At 43.5% G+C, this 16,590-nt stretch overlaps 1 protein-coding gene across 1 annotated transcript in view; it reads right to left on the bottom strand.

Moving 5' to 3' along the window:
* The window catches only part of LOC122790525, a 793,381-nt gene that overhangs the window by 156,509 nt on the left and 620,282 nt on the right, over window positions 1-16,590 (bottom strand). The gene's annotated exons all lie outside the window — the stretch shown is intronic.

Below are 16,590 nucleotides of genomic sequence, written 5' to 3'. Positions count from 1 at the left end.
GTTCTTGTTGTTGTCAGGTCCAACACAGAATGCTCTGCCTCACTAAGAGACTTCTCAAAATAATATCTAAAATATTACTGCTGGGATAGTTTGCAGAATGACATCACTTCTTATCACCTGACTTCTGATTCCCAGGCAAAGCCCGCACTGCTGGAAGCTAGCAATATTTACCTGTAAAAAATACTCAGACAAGGGCTTTTGCTCAAATCTGTGGTAGGTGCTGAAAGTCATAAAAAATGCATTCCTTCATGCTTCCAAAGTAGCAGTTAGTTCACCCAAAAGACAGTACAGAAAGGTTTTTAGTACAGACTCTGTGTCTCTAGTTGCACTGAAACCTGAAAGATAGCCTCTTTATGGCCTAGCCTATAAAGTAATTTAATTTCAAATATTTTTCTAAAGTTTGCTGGACTGAGGTTAACCTCATGTATTCCAATTTCCATTGTTAAAATATTTACATTTAAACAGTTACAACAGTGCATTTATATTTCTGTTCTCTTCCAGGAGTACACACTGTGGATACATTTTAAGCATAATCACTTTACAAATACCTTTTCAACACAAATACCTGTACAGAGCAGTTTGATATGCACATGACATACAGTTCTAATACACTGGTAATACAAGCATCTTATATGAATTAGTTTGATATTCACAAATGACATATAATATATATTATTTGCAAAATTCCAGCTAGCTGTGCTGGCAGTACCTAAAGTCAAAAAACTTATTACCTCAGACCGCAAAGCCTATATCTGATCTTGTTAATCCTCGTTCATTCCTTACATATGGGTCTCATTCATTCCTTACGTATGGGTATCAGTTCCGACCTCGGAACTGTGCCGGCCATCTTCCAAGCTCGCGTCAGCCATAAATGCTCCAGCTAAAACTCTTACCCAGAACTCCCCTCTCCCTGTTACCTCAGATTTTGTTTGCTGCGTTGCCATTAGGTGTGTCAAGCTACATCCCTTGAGCTAAGTACAATATTTTGTTGTCAGACTAGTCTAAAACAACTTTTTCTCTCAGAAAACTTACTAAACTGTTTGCTCTTACCTTATCGCATTTAGCGACTATCGTTTCTTTAGTTTTTCTTCCTATTTACTTCTCCCTTTTTACCGTGAGGTAATTTCTTCTTTACCATTGTTGGTAAACCCCTTTCTTCTTCATTAACTTCGGGTATTTTTCGTACCATTGTTGGTACCCTTTCTGATTTCCTCCTTTCCTATCATGGCAGATAAAAAAGGTAGTCCAGGATTTAAGAGGTGTTCAGATTGTGGACATAAATTACCTACATCAGATGCACACTCTCTGTGTGTCTATTGCTTGGGTGTGCCTCACTTATCAGTTGATCCGCCCTGTGGTATTTGTAAGAACTTCTGTAACAGGACGTTGATTGAGAGGAAAAATAAATTGTTATTGAAGGGACTACTCAAATCACCCTTTTCAGAGGCTATTTCTGGGTCGGAGGCATCAACCCCTCCAAGATCCCATAAGAAAAAGACTGATGATCATACAAAGGCCAAGTTTTTGCCTTCGTCCCTGGCTGGAGACTCCCACCAATTGAGACCCAAGAAGGCTAAGCTTTTTACTTCGGATCTGACTCTTTTGGCTCCAGCGCTTTCGGTGCCTAGATATTCGGCACCAAGGCCATCGGCGCCATCTGTGATTTCGGCACTGTCTAGTGTAGCCTTTACCATATCAGTACCGAGGGGCTCCTCGGTTCAGACTTCTCCACCGGCACCAACTGTCCAGTCGGTGCAGACTTTAACCACATCTGCTCCGACATCTCACCCGGAACTGATGACTCAGTTATTGACACAGATTTTTTCGGTCCCAGCCTCGGTACCAGCAATCACTTTGGCACAGACCTTATTGTCGGTGCAGACCGTGACTTCGGCACCGATGCTTTCCTCGGTGCAGACGCCTGTAGTTTAGTCCCGAGCTTGTCCCATCTTTGGACAGACCTGTCTCTCCCTCAGCCGTGTCCGTGAAGTCCACTAGAAGCCTTTATGAACACGGCGTATTGCGTCTTGTGCATCAAGTGATTCTGGACAGAGGCATCCCACCCCCTAGGACCTATCCTTTCTTGGGAGGTGATCACCCATCGCCAAAGTCCCCTTCTTATTCTCCTCCTTCATTGCCTTTGAAGCCCCTTGATATAGCACAGTCTTCCCCCTCTATGGTTCCCTTTATGGACCTCACTAAGGAACCGCAGTTGCCTTCATGGCAGGAGAGTTTTGCTATGACCCAGGATGACAGCTATGGCATGCATAATTTGGTATTTCACAGCCAACTGGGGACTCCAGGTCAGCAGGCTGAGCCACTTAGGGGAGGGGTGACCCCTGTCCTGGACACTCACCCCTCTTCAGGTGACCAGCCTTCCAACTAGTGGAGAAGGCTTTGGCGTCTGCTGGCGATACTGTGCTGTCAAGCTCCCCACCCTCCTCTGGACCGCTATGTACACAAGTCGCATCTAGCACACACCGGGCGCAAGGGCCTCAGGATGTACTCCCACAGGAAATCCATTTTCCATTATCTTCCCCAGCTTCTCCCTCTGAGGAAGTTCATCGAAAAAGCTTGTGCAAGTGGAAGCACATGGACTCCTCAGAGGAGTCCCTTACTGAAGGCACAGACTTTGATGATGGGGAAGGGTCCCCTTGGTCACCCTCTGAGGTATCCCTTGGTGATAATCTTAAAATCCTTAAAAAGAGAGGTGACTGGTAGCCCTCTAATCTGACCTCTGAAGAGTCTGTGTTCCTGCAGGCCTTTCGCACCCAGCCCCCTACCTCCTGGGTTTCTACACCTGCTGATGAACTGGTTCTGCTCTTCGTGCAGCATGCGTGGAAGGCTCCTGACACCATTGAGGCCATTCCCCAGAGGCCAGATAAAATGTTGTGCCCTCCCGCTACTGATCCCCATTGGTCCAAAGGTCTTCCTGTGGATGCTCAGGTGGTGGCAGCCGCACCCAAGAAGGACCTGTCGGAAGAAGAAAGCCAGACTGTCCCTCCACCCAACAAAGAGTCCCGGGCTCTGGACAGAATAGGGAAGTGTACTTTTGCATCAGTGACCTTTGCTATTAGGTCCCTGAATTATATGGCACATTTTACCAGGCTTCAAAGCGATTTAATTAATGAGCTCTCTGAAACTTTGGCTGGAGCTGTGTCTGATGAGGTCCGTGACAAATTTGCCTCTCAGCTGGCCACCATTGAATCAATATCTAACTCCTCCATGGAACTGATATCTCACGCATCAGAAGGAGCAGCTAGAGCGGCGTGTTCAGGCATTGTATTGAGATGACAAGCCTGGATGCACTTGTGCAATTTCGTGGGACCCTTTAAGGCTTCCTTTCTCAATGCTCCCATCGAAGCCTCTTCATTGTTTGGACCCAAAGTTAAAAGCACACTGGCCAGATGTGAACAGGACAGTAAGACCCTTTCTGCCATAGTTGTCCGTTATTCTTCCCCTCAACGTACTTTCTCCAGAAACCAAAAGAGTGGGAAGATATGGTTCAAGAAGTCTCAGGGTCCTTTCCGTGACACACAGGCCAAGTTCTCCCCTAGAGGCAGAGGGGGAAACTCACAAGGAAGATGCCCCTTTTTGGGCAGAGGAGGTCCGCATAACCAGGGTTCCAGGGACTCTCTTTCTGGCCAATCCTACAAGCGGTCCTGAAGAACGGCCCAACTCCTTTCCTGTGGAGGTGGTTGGGGGTCGTTTCTTCTTGTACCCTTCTGCCTGGCTAACCATCACCACAGATTCTTGGGTACAAAGGATAATAACCAGAGGTTACCATATTCCCTTCGATCTTTGTCCTGCCCCTTCAACAAACCTACCCGACATTCCACCCAGTCAAAGGGAAGAAGCAGTATTAGAGATAGCAAAGCTGCTAAGAAACAGAGTCATCCAAATAGTCCCCTCCAGACCAGATAGGATCCGGATTCTACTCAAGACTAATTCTGGTGCCAAAGAAAACAGGGGACTAGAGACCAATTTTGGATCTCAGTGTGTTGAACAAGTTTGTAAGAGTACAAAAATTCCGGATGGTCACAATACAGTCTATCCTCCCGCTTTTGGAAAAAGACGATTGGATGTGCTCTATAGATCTTCAAGATGCGTACTACCACATAAAAGTGGACAGGCCATCAAGAAGATTTCTGCACTTCCATGCAGGAGCCAGTCACTACCAGTTCAGAGTACTGCCCTTCGGACTCTCTGCAGCCCCAGTGTGTTCACAAAGTGCATGGCAGTCATCACAGCCCACTTGCGACTACAAGGATTCCAGGTGTTTCCATACCTAGACTGGCTCATTTCTGCCCCCACCAGACATCTATTGGAAGAAGCCCTGGCATACTCACTCCTGACTGCAGAAAGGATAGGCATAACCATAAACTGGCAAAAATCCAATCTCACCCCATCTCAGTCCATAGAATTCGTAGGGGTCATCTTGGATGCAAAGAATTGCAGAGCATCCATTCCAGAGCACAGAATTCTAAGGATAAAGCAACAACTGATCCCAATCCTTTCAAGGGAGAAATCCACAGCTCACTCTGTCCTACAGCTGTTGGGTTCCATGGCAGCCTCTATCACCCACTGTTCCCCTGGCCAGGTTTCATATGAGGCTTCTACAATGGCTACTGCTCACCTAATGGTATCCTTTTCAGTATCCTCTTTCAGCCAAGATTCAAGTAACTCCCAGGTGCAAACAGGATTTAAATTGGTGGACGACCCATGACCTGTCACAATGGTCTCGCCCTTTCTCCCCCCAGCAGCCCAAAGCTACAGTGACCACGGACGCTTCCCTGATGGGATGGGGGGAGCTATGTCAGGGAGAGACAGTCCAAGGCACTTGGTCCAAACCGGAGGCCCAACTGCATATAAATATTCTAGAGCTGAGGGCGGTGCTTCTGGCGTTGTAAGCATTCCATCCCCTGCTGCCGTCCGAGACTATTGCAATACAATCAGACAACATGGCGGTGGTCTGGTACATCAACAAACAGGGCGGAACCAAATCTTAACCCCTTTGTCGAGAGGCCATGAGGATATGGCAATGGGCGATGGCTAACAACTGCTTTCTTCTAGCAGCGCACATTCCCGGGAATTCCAACGTGATAGACAGACTCAGCAGGTGCATTCTACAACCTCACGAGTGGTCCCTGAATCCCTTGATAGCGGCAGAGATCTTCCACTGCTGGGGCCGTCCTTGCTGCGACCTCTTTGCATCCCCGACCAACTACAAATGCAGCAACTACTTCGCCCTGATTCTCCCTTTGGGACAGTCACCCAGAGACACACTAGTCCACGATTGGCCCTCAGGTCTTCTTTATGCATTTCCACCTCTCCTCCTCATTCCACATTTATGAAGAAAGCCCGTAGGTTGAAGAGCAAGATGATCCTCATAGCACCGTATTGGCCTCATCAGATTTGGTTCCCCTTCCTTTGGCCTCACTTGCTAGATCAACCGTGGATTCTCCATCCAACCCTAGGGTTGATCTCCCATCCACAGAATCTGATTCATCCCAACTTGGACAGCCTGAAGCTCACAGCTTGGCTCCTCCAGTTCCCTTGATTGCCAGGCAGAATGATCTTTCTTTACCAGTACGGGACATTCTTACTGCATCTCATACATCTTCCACCAGAATGACTTATCTAAGCAAGTGGAAAAGATTTACCTGTTGGCTGAAAGAAAAGCAAGTAGATCCCTATTCAGCACCAGTGTCAATAGCACTAGAATATATAGCCAATCTATTTCAGTCAGGTCTGTCGGCCTCTACCATTAGATTTCATTTGGCTGCAATATCTAATTTCCATGAGGGTGTCCAGGACTCCTCTCCTATGTCACACAAGTTATGCAAGACCTTCATAAAAGGTGTGAATCATCTGAAGCCCCCTTTTAAAGAGTCTATTCAACCATGGAACCTGACATTAGTTCTACAAGCTCTGACAATGCTTCCTTTCGAACCAGTTTCTTCTTGCAATCTCAAGTATTTGTCATGGAAAACCTTGTTTTTGGTCGCCATTACTTCTGCCAGATGAGAGGTAATGGGGGACAGAGAGACACAGGGACAGTAAGGGGGAGGTTGACAGTTTGACAGTAACCAACACACATTTACTTTGCAAAGTGGAAGTGGATAGGGAAGGGATTCATATCACATTAAAGAAGAGGGGTTCACATCTAGCCATCAAGTCAGTCATTGTGCCCTGTTGTCTTCTCCTCAGGCCAATACAATGATGGAGTACAATGCCCCAGTTGGGATGTGTCACCGACACCAAAGTTCCTTGGAAAGAGGATAAAGGGTCTAAGTCATATGTCAGGGTCTTAAACAAATGTCATATGCTGCCCGATGAAAAACTCAGCTCTATTCTATTGTCCGCCCGCCTACTCAGAGTGATCTGTGCCCCTGGAATTAATGGACATGCTCCACTGGAAAAAATCATCCATCTCAGAAAGAAAAATCCAGAGAGAGCCACGACAAGAACGAGAACAAAAATCAAACGTGCTGGATAAATAGGGTGGGCGTGCTGGGACAGATTCATAACCAGGCTCACTACACTCTGGGAACAAATCCCAGTCCATGTAGAGCAGAGCCTCCTCATGATCTCTAGAGAGAGAAATCTTTCGGTGGATGGGAGATCGGATTTACCCCGGGGGTCATCTGTGTCACTACTGAAGAGAGGGCACAGTAAAAAACCCCTAAAGGGCATAGTATTCTCATCTATGGGGGGTGAGCCACACACCACACACTCTGGCTAGGCTTATAAATGCCCTAGGGCAGATAGCCTAGTACAAACCTATGAACCTATGTATCTCTGAACTTCAAGCATTATGCATCAAGAGTCCATACTTGATTTTTCATAGAGATAGAGTGTCTTTGAGAACTAATCCTTCCTTTCTGCCAAAAGTGATTTCTGAAATGTCCATTAACCAAACCATTGACTTGCCATTTTTTTTCCCCAATCATTCAAACAAAGGAGAGTATTGCCTACATGCCCTAGATATTCACAGGCAAATTTGCTTCTACTTGAACAGGTAAATCAGCCCAGTTATTTCTGGCCTATTCTGGTCCTAGATTAGGATGTGCTGTTGCTATGGTCACATTGGCTAGATGGTTGAAAGACTGTCACCTTCATTTATAGACAAAGTAACACTCCATTGCCGACTACCATAAAGGCTGATTCGACAAGGTCGGTAGCAACATCTGCTGCCTTCCATGCCAGAGCTTCTTTACATGACATTTGTGCAGCTGCAACTTGGGCTACGCCTCATACCTTCATCAGTCATTACAAATTGGATTTGGCCTCCAGGGAAAGAGCATCTTTTGGTTCTATGGTGCTCAGGAATGCCCTTCCATGAGAGCCTCCCAGGAATAGATGTAGCTGGGGACTCTGCCCCATACGTAAGGAGTGAACAAGGATTAACAATATCAGATAAAGAAGTTATGTCTTACCATAACGTTCCATCTGTATTGTTGATCCTCGTTCAGTCATTATGACCCTCCCTCCTTCCCCTTCCTGTGGCTTCTAGTGGATTTCACCATCCAGTTCTTTTAGGTCATTTGACCAGAGGTAGCCTCTACCTTCTTTTGACTTGCAAACTCAATCTGAGGTAACAGGGAGAGGGGAATTCTGGCTAAGAGTTTTAGTTCGAGAGTTTGTGGCTGACGCGAGCTTGAAAGATGGCCGGCTTGGTTCCGAGGTCAGAACCGATACCCATACGTAATGACTGAACAAGGATCAACAATACAGATGGAACATTATGGTAAGACATAACTTTCTTTTCTCCACTCTCCAAACCAACCACACCACCAATCCCAAACTATTTTGAAAGACATCTCATCTCTCCTCATCCCAGGAAAAAAAGAAAACCCTTGCCCCAACTAAGATGCCTCTGACATGGACCTAGCCACCCAATTTAACTCTTTCTTCATAGAGTCCATTAGCAAGCTAACATCGCCCTTCACCAACACCTCAACAACCCCTCCTCAGTGTGCACCCATCCCTTCCTCACCTAGTATCCCTTGCCCCCAACCTCTACTTTTCTCTATCAGTTCTATCTCTATATCCACCCTAAAAAACTTCTAAAATTAAAACCTGGTTCCAGTGCCCTGATGAAATTCCCTCCTACTTCCTAAAAGTAGCCACAGAAACCATTGCTCTCCCTATTAGCATACTAATTAATCAGTCTGTCTCAGAAAGCCATGTCCCCCATCTCTGGAAGAAAGCCTTTATTATTCTTCTCCATAAAGGTGGCAATAATAATGACACCCCAAACTTTCGCCCTATTGCCATCCTATCCCCTATTTCTAAGCTACTCGAAAAGTATGTACACCAACAACTCTTACTCTACCTCATCAATAATCAGCTTCTTACCCCCACACAACATGGCTTTAGACCAGATCATAGTACCTCCACTGCCCTCCTCTCCTTCCTAGAAACAATCAACAAAGCCCGCGACTCTGTCCACTTTATGTCCACTCTTTTCTTTGATCTCTCTAAGGCATTTGACACTATTTCCCACAACCTCCTTCTTTCCAAACTCTCTAAACTTAACCTGTCCCCTTCCTCTACCCAGTGGTTCTCAAGCTGTCTCACAAACAGGCAACAAGCAGTTAAATGGAGAAAAGCTACCTCACCCTTCCTTAATACATCTACAGGCGCCCCCCAAGTTTCCATTCTAGGCCCCCTATTATTCAACATATTCATAAATGATTTCTTCCAAGCCATTTGAAGCAGAGGGAGTGGTTGGTCCACTGATAACCTTTCCAAAGCGGAATCTGTATTCCTGGAGGCCTTTGGGTCTGGTCCAGCTACCTCCTGCATGACTCTGTCCACTGATGTGCTCATTGATTTGATCTCTAAGCAGGCATGGAAGGAACCTGACACACTTGAGCCAATCACCAAAAGACCAGGCCAGATTTTGGCACCACCTGCAGGAAAGGAATTTTGGAGCAAGGAAGTTCCCATAGATGCCATGGTTGTAGCAGTGGACAACAAAAAATAACTTGTGGAGCAGAGTTCTTCTATTCATCCCCCTAACAGGGAGTCTTGGCATTGGACAGATTTGGGAAGCATGTGTATGCTTCAGCAACATTTGCACTCAGATCGCTGAATTATTTGGCGCACTTCAGAAGATTACAGAGGGATCTGATTAAAGAATTTTAAATCTCCCTCTCAGGCACCAGTACTCCTGAGGCTCAGTCTTCTGTGGCCTTGCATTTGGCTGCCCTTCAATTGATCACTAACTCGTACATGAGGCTTATCTCCCATGTGGCTGAAGTTACCTCAAAGATGGTAGGTTCAGGCATTTCTATTAGGATGCATGCCTGGATGCACTTATGTGACTTTGTGGAGCACTTCAAGTCTTTTTTCATCAATGCTTCCTTTGATGGAAGCTTTTTGTTTGGTCCTAAGGTTAAGGACATACACTTTAGGTGCGAGCAAGATGGAAAGATCCTCTCTGCAGTAGGTGTAGGTTTTTCAACTTCTCAAAGGACCTCTTCCAGGAATCAATGAGAAGTCAGAAAATGTGGCTCAGGAAGTCCCAAGGTACTTTCCAAAATCCACATGGAGATAGTTCCCCCAGGGACAAAGGGGGGATCTTGAATGGAAGATGTCACCCACTTGGCAGAGGATGCCTGCAGAACTAGGGATCCAGAGATTCCTTCTCTGACAGACCCAACCAGCACTCCTGAAAGGAGGCTTGATTGTTCGCCTCCTGAGCAATCGGGGGGGGGGGTCGTTTATCCCTGCACCAGAGAGCCTGGCTAGACATTACAAAACAGACTTGAGTGCAGATGATTATTTCCAGAGGTTATATAATTCCCTTTTTTCCTTCCACCTCCACCTGTATGGAAAATTCCCGATGTCCCACACAGTCAGAGGAAAGCAGCAGAAATAGAAGTACAAAAGCTGCTAGAAAAAAGAATCATTCAAGAGGTCCCACCAGGCCACATAAAATCCAGAACTTACTCAAGATTATTTTCAGTGCTAAAGAAAACAGGGGACTAGAGACCGAGTTTGGATCTTAGCAGTCTGAGCAAATCAGTTCAGCACACCAAGTTCCGGATGGTTATGATTCAGTTCATTTTGCCCTTTTTGTGCAAGGACAACTGGATATGCTCAATAGACCTTCAGGATGTCTACTATCATATAAAAATGAATAGACATTCCAGAAGGTATTTATGCCTCCGTCTGGAAGACAGTCATTACCAGTTCATTGCACTGTCCTTTGGCCTCACCATAGCCTCCAGGGTGTTCACCAAATGTATGACAGTAGTAGCAGCTCATGTGAGGTTGCAGGAATTCAAAGTGTTCCTGCTCCTTACTGCCCTGACCAGGCATCTACTGATAAGAGCTTGTGACCAGGTACTCCAAACTTGCTCCAGTCTAGGGATCACCATAAATTACAACAAATCCCAGCGAGAACTGACTCAGACATTGGAGTTCATAGGAGTGATTTTCAGCACAGTGTCACTGATAGCTTTGCTTCCTCTCTCAATAGTACAGACTATCAGATTCCAGGTCAGAAAGATTTTTCACAGTTCCACAGTCTCAGCCCGATTGATCCCACAAGCCTTGGGATCAGTGTCAGTGACTATAATTCTAGTTCCCTTAGCAAGATTTCACGAGAATTCTTCAGTGGATGTTAGTGATGCATGTCTGCCCAGATAAGGATTATCCAGGCATGCAAAAGATACCTTTGGCCTTGCAGAACCTGATCTGATCGAATCTACCACCAAAGGTATCTTTGGTGGTGGATTCGATCAGATCAGGCCTTGCAGAACCTGATCTGATCAAATCCGATTCGATCAGATCAGGTTCTGCAAGGCCTTCATTCTCCCTCACCCCAAGGCCATAGTGACCATGCACACTTCCCAGATTGGGTGGCAGCATACCTTTCAACCTGGAAACATCAAAAATCTGGACAAAGGCCCAAATCTGTACGCTGATTAACATAAAATTTGCATACATCATTATATAACCCCACCCACTCCGATGGAATTGTGGGATACCAACTTTTAAACGCAAACTGAAGAACAACCAAAATATGATCATCAAACACAAAATAAGCAGAAGAATAATAGTGTTTTATTTATATTAATATTTGAACTTGTACAAAACTAAGCTGCACTTCAGCCTTCTTCATTAAATAACAGAAACTATAAACCAGAACAATGTGTGTGTGTGTGTGTGTGTGTGTGTGTGTGTGTGTGTGTGTGTGTGTGTGTGTGTGTGTGTGTGTGTGTGCGCGCAACTTGTACAATGTACACACACCTAAATGAGATTCAATGTCCTCCCCTTCCTTCACCCAATTTTTCTAAACACCTTTATTAAATTATCACTTAAGACATAAACAAACATATATTAACAGCAAACCATATTAACATTTTCCCAGTTACATACATTAATTTGCACATCATGTCTTTTCTTTCCTTTTATCATCACTCCAAAACATAAATTGCTTAATGCCTGCCTTCCATAAACCTCACTCATTCTCCTGATTATTCTACATGTATTGTTCCCACAATTTCCATTTATTTCTATGTAATTTGCTCCTTCTCTTTCTAAAGGTTTCTCTTCCAGTTACGTTATCTCTCTCTTATATAATATTCAGCACTTCAAATAAAGTTGGTTTAGACGTTGATTTCCATTTTCTAGTAATTGCTTTTTTCTGCAGGCAACAGAATTAAACTTAATGCCTAACTATGTCTAGACAGTCCTGATCCCCTGCCCCAGGCCCAGCTCAAAAGAACCAGTTCCTTACTTAGAGCCAAAAATATTTCTGACAAGAGTCTTCTATAGGGGATTTTTAAAATATGCCAACTAATTACACTCTCAAAACATATGTGCCCAGTTATCTATTCTTTCCCATCCCACACCCAACATTTGCTGTCTACCCAAGGAAAAAATTCTTTGAAGTTAGCTTGAGGTATAAAAACATGTATGCAAACACTTCCATGCAAATATCCTAATTTTTCTGCACTTTGTTGCATACTTGGGAGAAACACATATGTCCTCCCAGGCTCCCACTGTTCTCTTCTAGACTGCTTTTCTAGTCTCTTCCCAATCTTTTCTAACCTCCTCTAATTGATTATAGTTATCATGCAATATTTTCAGTAGCTGTAGGAGAAGATATATAGTGGTAACAACAAAAATTCATGCATGCATGTCATGTTAGAGCAGTGTCTGTACCACTGCACACTCTCCATGTCTGTACCACTGCACACTCTCCATATGATAGCCAGTTACAAAAAAAAAAAAGAAGTGCATAAATTAGACATTGCATCAATTTATAAATTATCAGCTTCACTACATATCAAACAACAGCAAGCCTATGACAGAATACCAAATGTCAGCCATTCCTACGAACAGAGAAGTTACAGGCACTCAAAATGAAAGGGAACAAAACAATTCCTTACAATTAAATATCCTCAATAGCAGCAAGACTCTCAAGTTAACACCTACATTACAAAGCTGGCTAGATCCACATTAGTATAATCCATGTAGCAGACGCTGTAATCAGAGGTAACGCACAGCACAGTATGACAGACCTATGTGATATATAAAAAAACCTTCACATTTTACTATTAAACAGACAACTATCTGAACTTTAACCAAAAAAAAGTAGCCCTAGGCCCTAACTATGGCATTTTACACACACACACACACACACACACACACACACACACACACACACACACACACACACACACACACACACAATTCTTGTTAAAGGAAAGCAGTTCAGCTGTACATTAAGCAATTTCCTGCCTGCTGTTACAGTAAAAGTAAAAAGAAATCACAGTTCAGCCATTAAAGTAAAGGCAATCTCTTGCCTGCTGTAACTGTTGCAGTTAAAGAAAGCACAAGCACCGTTCAGCTATTAAAGCAATCTCCTGCCTGCACTAACTGTTACAGTAAAAGTATAAAGAAAGCACAAACACCATTCAGCCATTAAAGTAAAGGCAATCTCTGCTCTAACTTGTTGTGTCTTTCGGCTTTTCCCAGTTAGGGGTCGCCACAGCGGAACTCCGGTCCGCTAATGATTGGCAGTAGATTTTTACGTGCCGAGTTGCCAGCCCTGATGCACAACCTTCAACGAAGGTAAGCCCATTCACGCATGTCTCCACATAGAAGACGCTCTAGCTGAGAGTCGAACAGGACAACATCTTACTGTGACGCGACAACGCTACCGCAGCACCACCACCGCAGTGCAATCTCTGCTTAACTGTTACAGTAAAAGTATAAAGAAAGCACAAACACCACCATTCAACCATTAAAGTAAAGGCAATCTCCTGCCTACCCTTGCAGTAAAAGTAAAATGAAAGCACAAGCACAGTTTTGCCATTAAAGTAAAAAAAAAATTAAGTAATGTCTGTTAAAGTAAAAGGCATCCTGCTCTTGCTGTTTAAGTAAAAAGAAAAGCAACCATTCAGATTCACACCCTCCCCCAAAAACAGTAAAAGGAAAGCACAGTAGTTCAGCAGCCATAAATTACGTAATCTGCCTGCCATTGAAAAAAATGAAAGCACAAGTAAAATACACTACAAAATTCAGTAAAAGGCATCCTGTTATGCACAGTTCAGCTGTTAAAGTAAAGGCAAGCAGAGTTCAGCCATTAAAGTACATTAAGTTATCTCCGTCACAACTTAGCAGAGTTCAGCCATTAAAAGTACATTAAGTAATGCCAGTTAAAGTAAAAGACTTCCTGCTCCTGCTAAGTAAAAAGAAAAGCACAGTTCACACCCACCCCAAAATATCTGTTACAGTAAAAGGAAAGCACAGTTCAGCTCTTCAGCCGTAAATTAAATAATCTCCTGCTGCCGTTGCAGAAAACTGAAATAACAAGTAAAATACATGCTTACTTACACTCTATAAATTCAGTAAAATTCAGTAAAGGCACAAGAAGAGTTCAGCCGTTAGTACATTAAGTTCTCCCTCTCAATCGCAAGCAGAGTTCAGCTGTTAAAAGTACAGTAACTGAAACTAAGTAATGTCCGTTTTCCATTAAAGTAAAAGATATCCTGCTCCTGCTATATAAAAATGCAGTAAAGGCACAAGCAGAGTTCAGCCGTTAGTACATTAAGTTCTCCCTCTCAATCGCAAGCAGAGTTCAGCTGTTAAAAGTACAGTAACTGAAACTAAGTAATGTCCGTTTTCCATTAAAGTAAAAGATATCCTGCTCCTGCTATATAAAAATGCAGTAAAGGCACAAGCAGAGTTCAGTTGTTAGTACAATAAGTTCTCCCTCTCAATCGCAAGCAGAGTTCAGCCATTAAAAGTACAGTAACTGAAACTAAGTAATGTCCATTTTGCATTAAAGTAAAAGACATCCTGCTCCTGCTAAGTAAAAATGCAGTAAAGGCACAAGCAGAGTTCAGCCGTTAAAAGTACATTAACTTTAATGACCGTTTTCCATTAAAGCAAAAGACATCCTACACCTACTTTTAAGTAAAAAGAAAGGCATAGTTCACACCTTCCCCCAAAATAAGTAAAGAAAGCACAGTTCAGCCATAAATTAAGTAATCTCCTGCCTGCCATTGAAGAAAAATGAAAGCACAAGTACAATACACTTACTTACATTCTATATTCAGTAAAAGGTAGTAAAGGCACAAGCAGAGTTCATCTTCAGCCGTTAAAGTACATCAAGTAAAATCCCCTTAAAATAAGACATCCTGGCCCTGCTCCTGTCCTGCCAAAAAGAAAAGCACAGTTCATAAGACAGTAATTGTGTCAGTAATCACATTGTAGCTGCTGTTTTACCTGGAGAAGGAGGAGCTGAGCCGCGGGAAACTTGCAGCCGTTAAATAAGTAAAGCTGCTTTTTTTTCATGCAAGGAGAACCCGAGCCGGGGAAGAAGATGTGCAGCCATAGAAGTCTGTAGAAGCAGGCATCATTGTGCATGCCCTGCACGTGATTACGTCAGGAGTAAACAAAATTAAAAATAAATAAATAAATAAATAAATAAAAACCAGGAAATTCGGAAATTAAAGGGGCCATGCAGGAATTCGTAGCACCCCAATATTTTGCCCTCAAAACCGGTATTTACCAAGAAATTCGGTACAGTTGAGAGGTATGGTGTGGAGCACTTCCTGGGAAAAACAGTCCAAGATATTTAGTCCCCTGAAGAGGCCAACATGCATAGCAATGTCCTAGAAATGACAGCAGTGCTTTTAGCATTGCAGGCCTTCCAAGACTATCTCCCTTTTCTGACAGTTGTGATTCACACAGACAATATGTCAGTGGCTTGGCGCAGAACCAAACAAGGAGGAACCAGGTCTTACTCCTTGTCTGAAGAAACTCTAAGAATGTGGCAATGAGTGATCTCATCCAACCAATTTCTGATAGCAGTGCACATTCCAGGGAAGTCCAACATGGTAGCAGTCAAATTGAGTAGGTCCATTCTACTACCTCATGAGTGGTCTCTCAACAAGAAGGTGGCAGAAATTTTTTGCCAGTGGGGCCAGCCTTGCTGCAATCTCTTTGCATCTCCCCTAAACAACAAGTGCAGCATTTTCTTTGCCCTAAATCCCACACTGGGGGAATCACAGAGAGACGCTCCAATACATGACTGGTCCCCCAGTCTCATATATGCATATCCCCCAACTGCCTTGATCCCCAAATTTCTGCAGAAAGCTTTCTGGTTGAAGACCAAAGTCATCCTCATTGCAACTTACTGGCCTTTACAGATTTGGTTCCCCTTTCTTTGGTCTCATTTAGTCTACCAAACTTGGATTCTGGATCCAATTTCTGACCTCCTGTCTCACCCGATGGACATGATTCACCCAGATATCTCAAACCTAAAGCTGACAGCATGGTTTCCCCACTTCTGCTAATAGCCAGACAATATAGGTTCTCTTCCCCAGTCTTTCATATACTTCTGTCTTCTCACAAAGCTTCCACAAGAAAACTTTACAGAAGTAAATGGAAAAGTTTTTTTTTGGCACATCAAAGACATATTGACCCCTTCTCAGCTGCTGTACATAGTATCCTTGAGTTTTTGAAAAACATTTCAGTGAAGGAGCTAGTTCTTTAACTGTTAAGAGTTCAGCTAGCTGCCATCTTTAATTTTCACATAGGAATTGAGAATGCCACTCTGGCTTCATCAAAACTTTGTAAGGCCTTCTTGAAAGGTACCCTTTTTTAAGACCTCCTTATAAGGCTCCAACTCCTCCATGGGACTTAAATTTAGTACTACAGGCCTCATTTCATTCTCCTTTTGAATCAGCAGCAAAATGTAACTCCAAGCTTCTGGCCTGGGAGACTATATTTTTTGTAGGCATCACCTCTGCTAGAAGGATGTCAGAACTCCAAGCCTTATTTTCTAAACCTCCCTACTTGATTTTTCATAGGGATAGGGTGGTATTACGAACCAATCCTTTAATCTGACAGTTTTCTTTCCAAATTTTACAAAGATGAATATATGTTACATTTATTGAATGTTCATAGACGATTATGTTTCTATTTACATAGAACAAAGGACATCAAAAAACCAGATCAATTATTTGTTTCCTTTGCGGATTCTAAATTGGGTAAGCCAGTTACAAAGGTAACTCTGGCTAGATGGCTTACAGGTTATATATCATTTGTCTGCAACAA

This window comes from Protopterus annectens, chromosome 16.part0 (genome assembly GCF_019279795.1).
Source record: "Protopterus annectens isolate FY-2018-M chromosome 16.part0, PAN1.0, whole genome shotgun sequence".
NCBI lineage: Eukaryota > Metazoa > Chordata > Ceratodontiformes > Protopteridae > Protopterus > Protopterus annectens.
The sequence above is the reverse complement of the archived record's forward strand: the minus strand, read 5'-3'. Positions and strand labels throughout refer to the sequence as shown.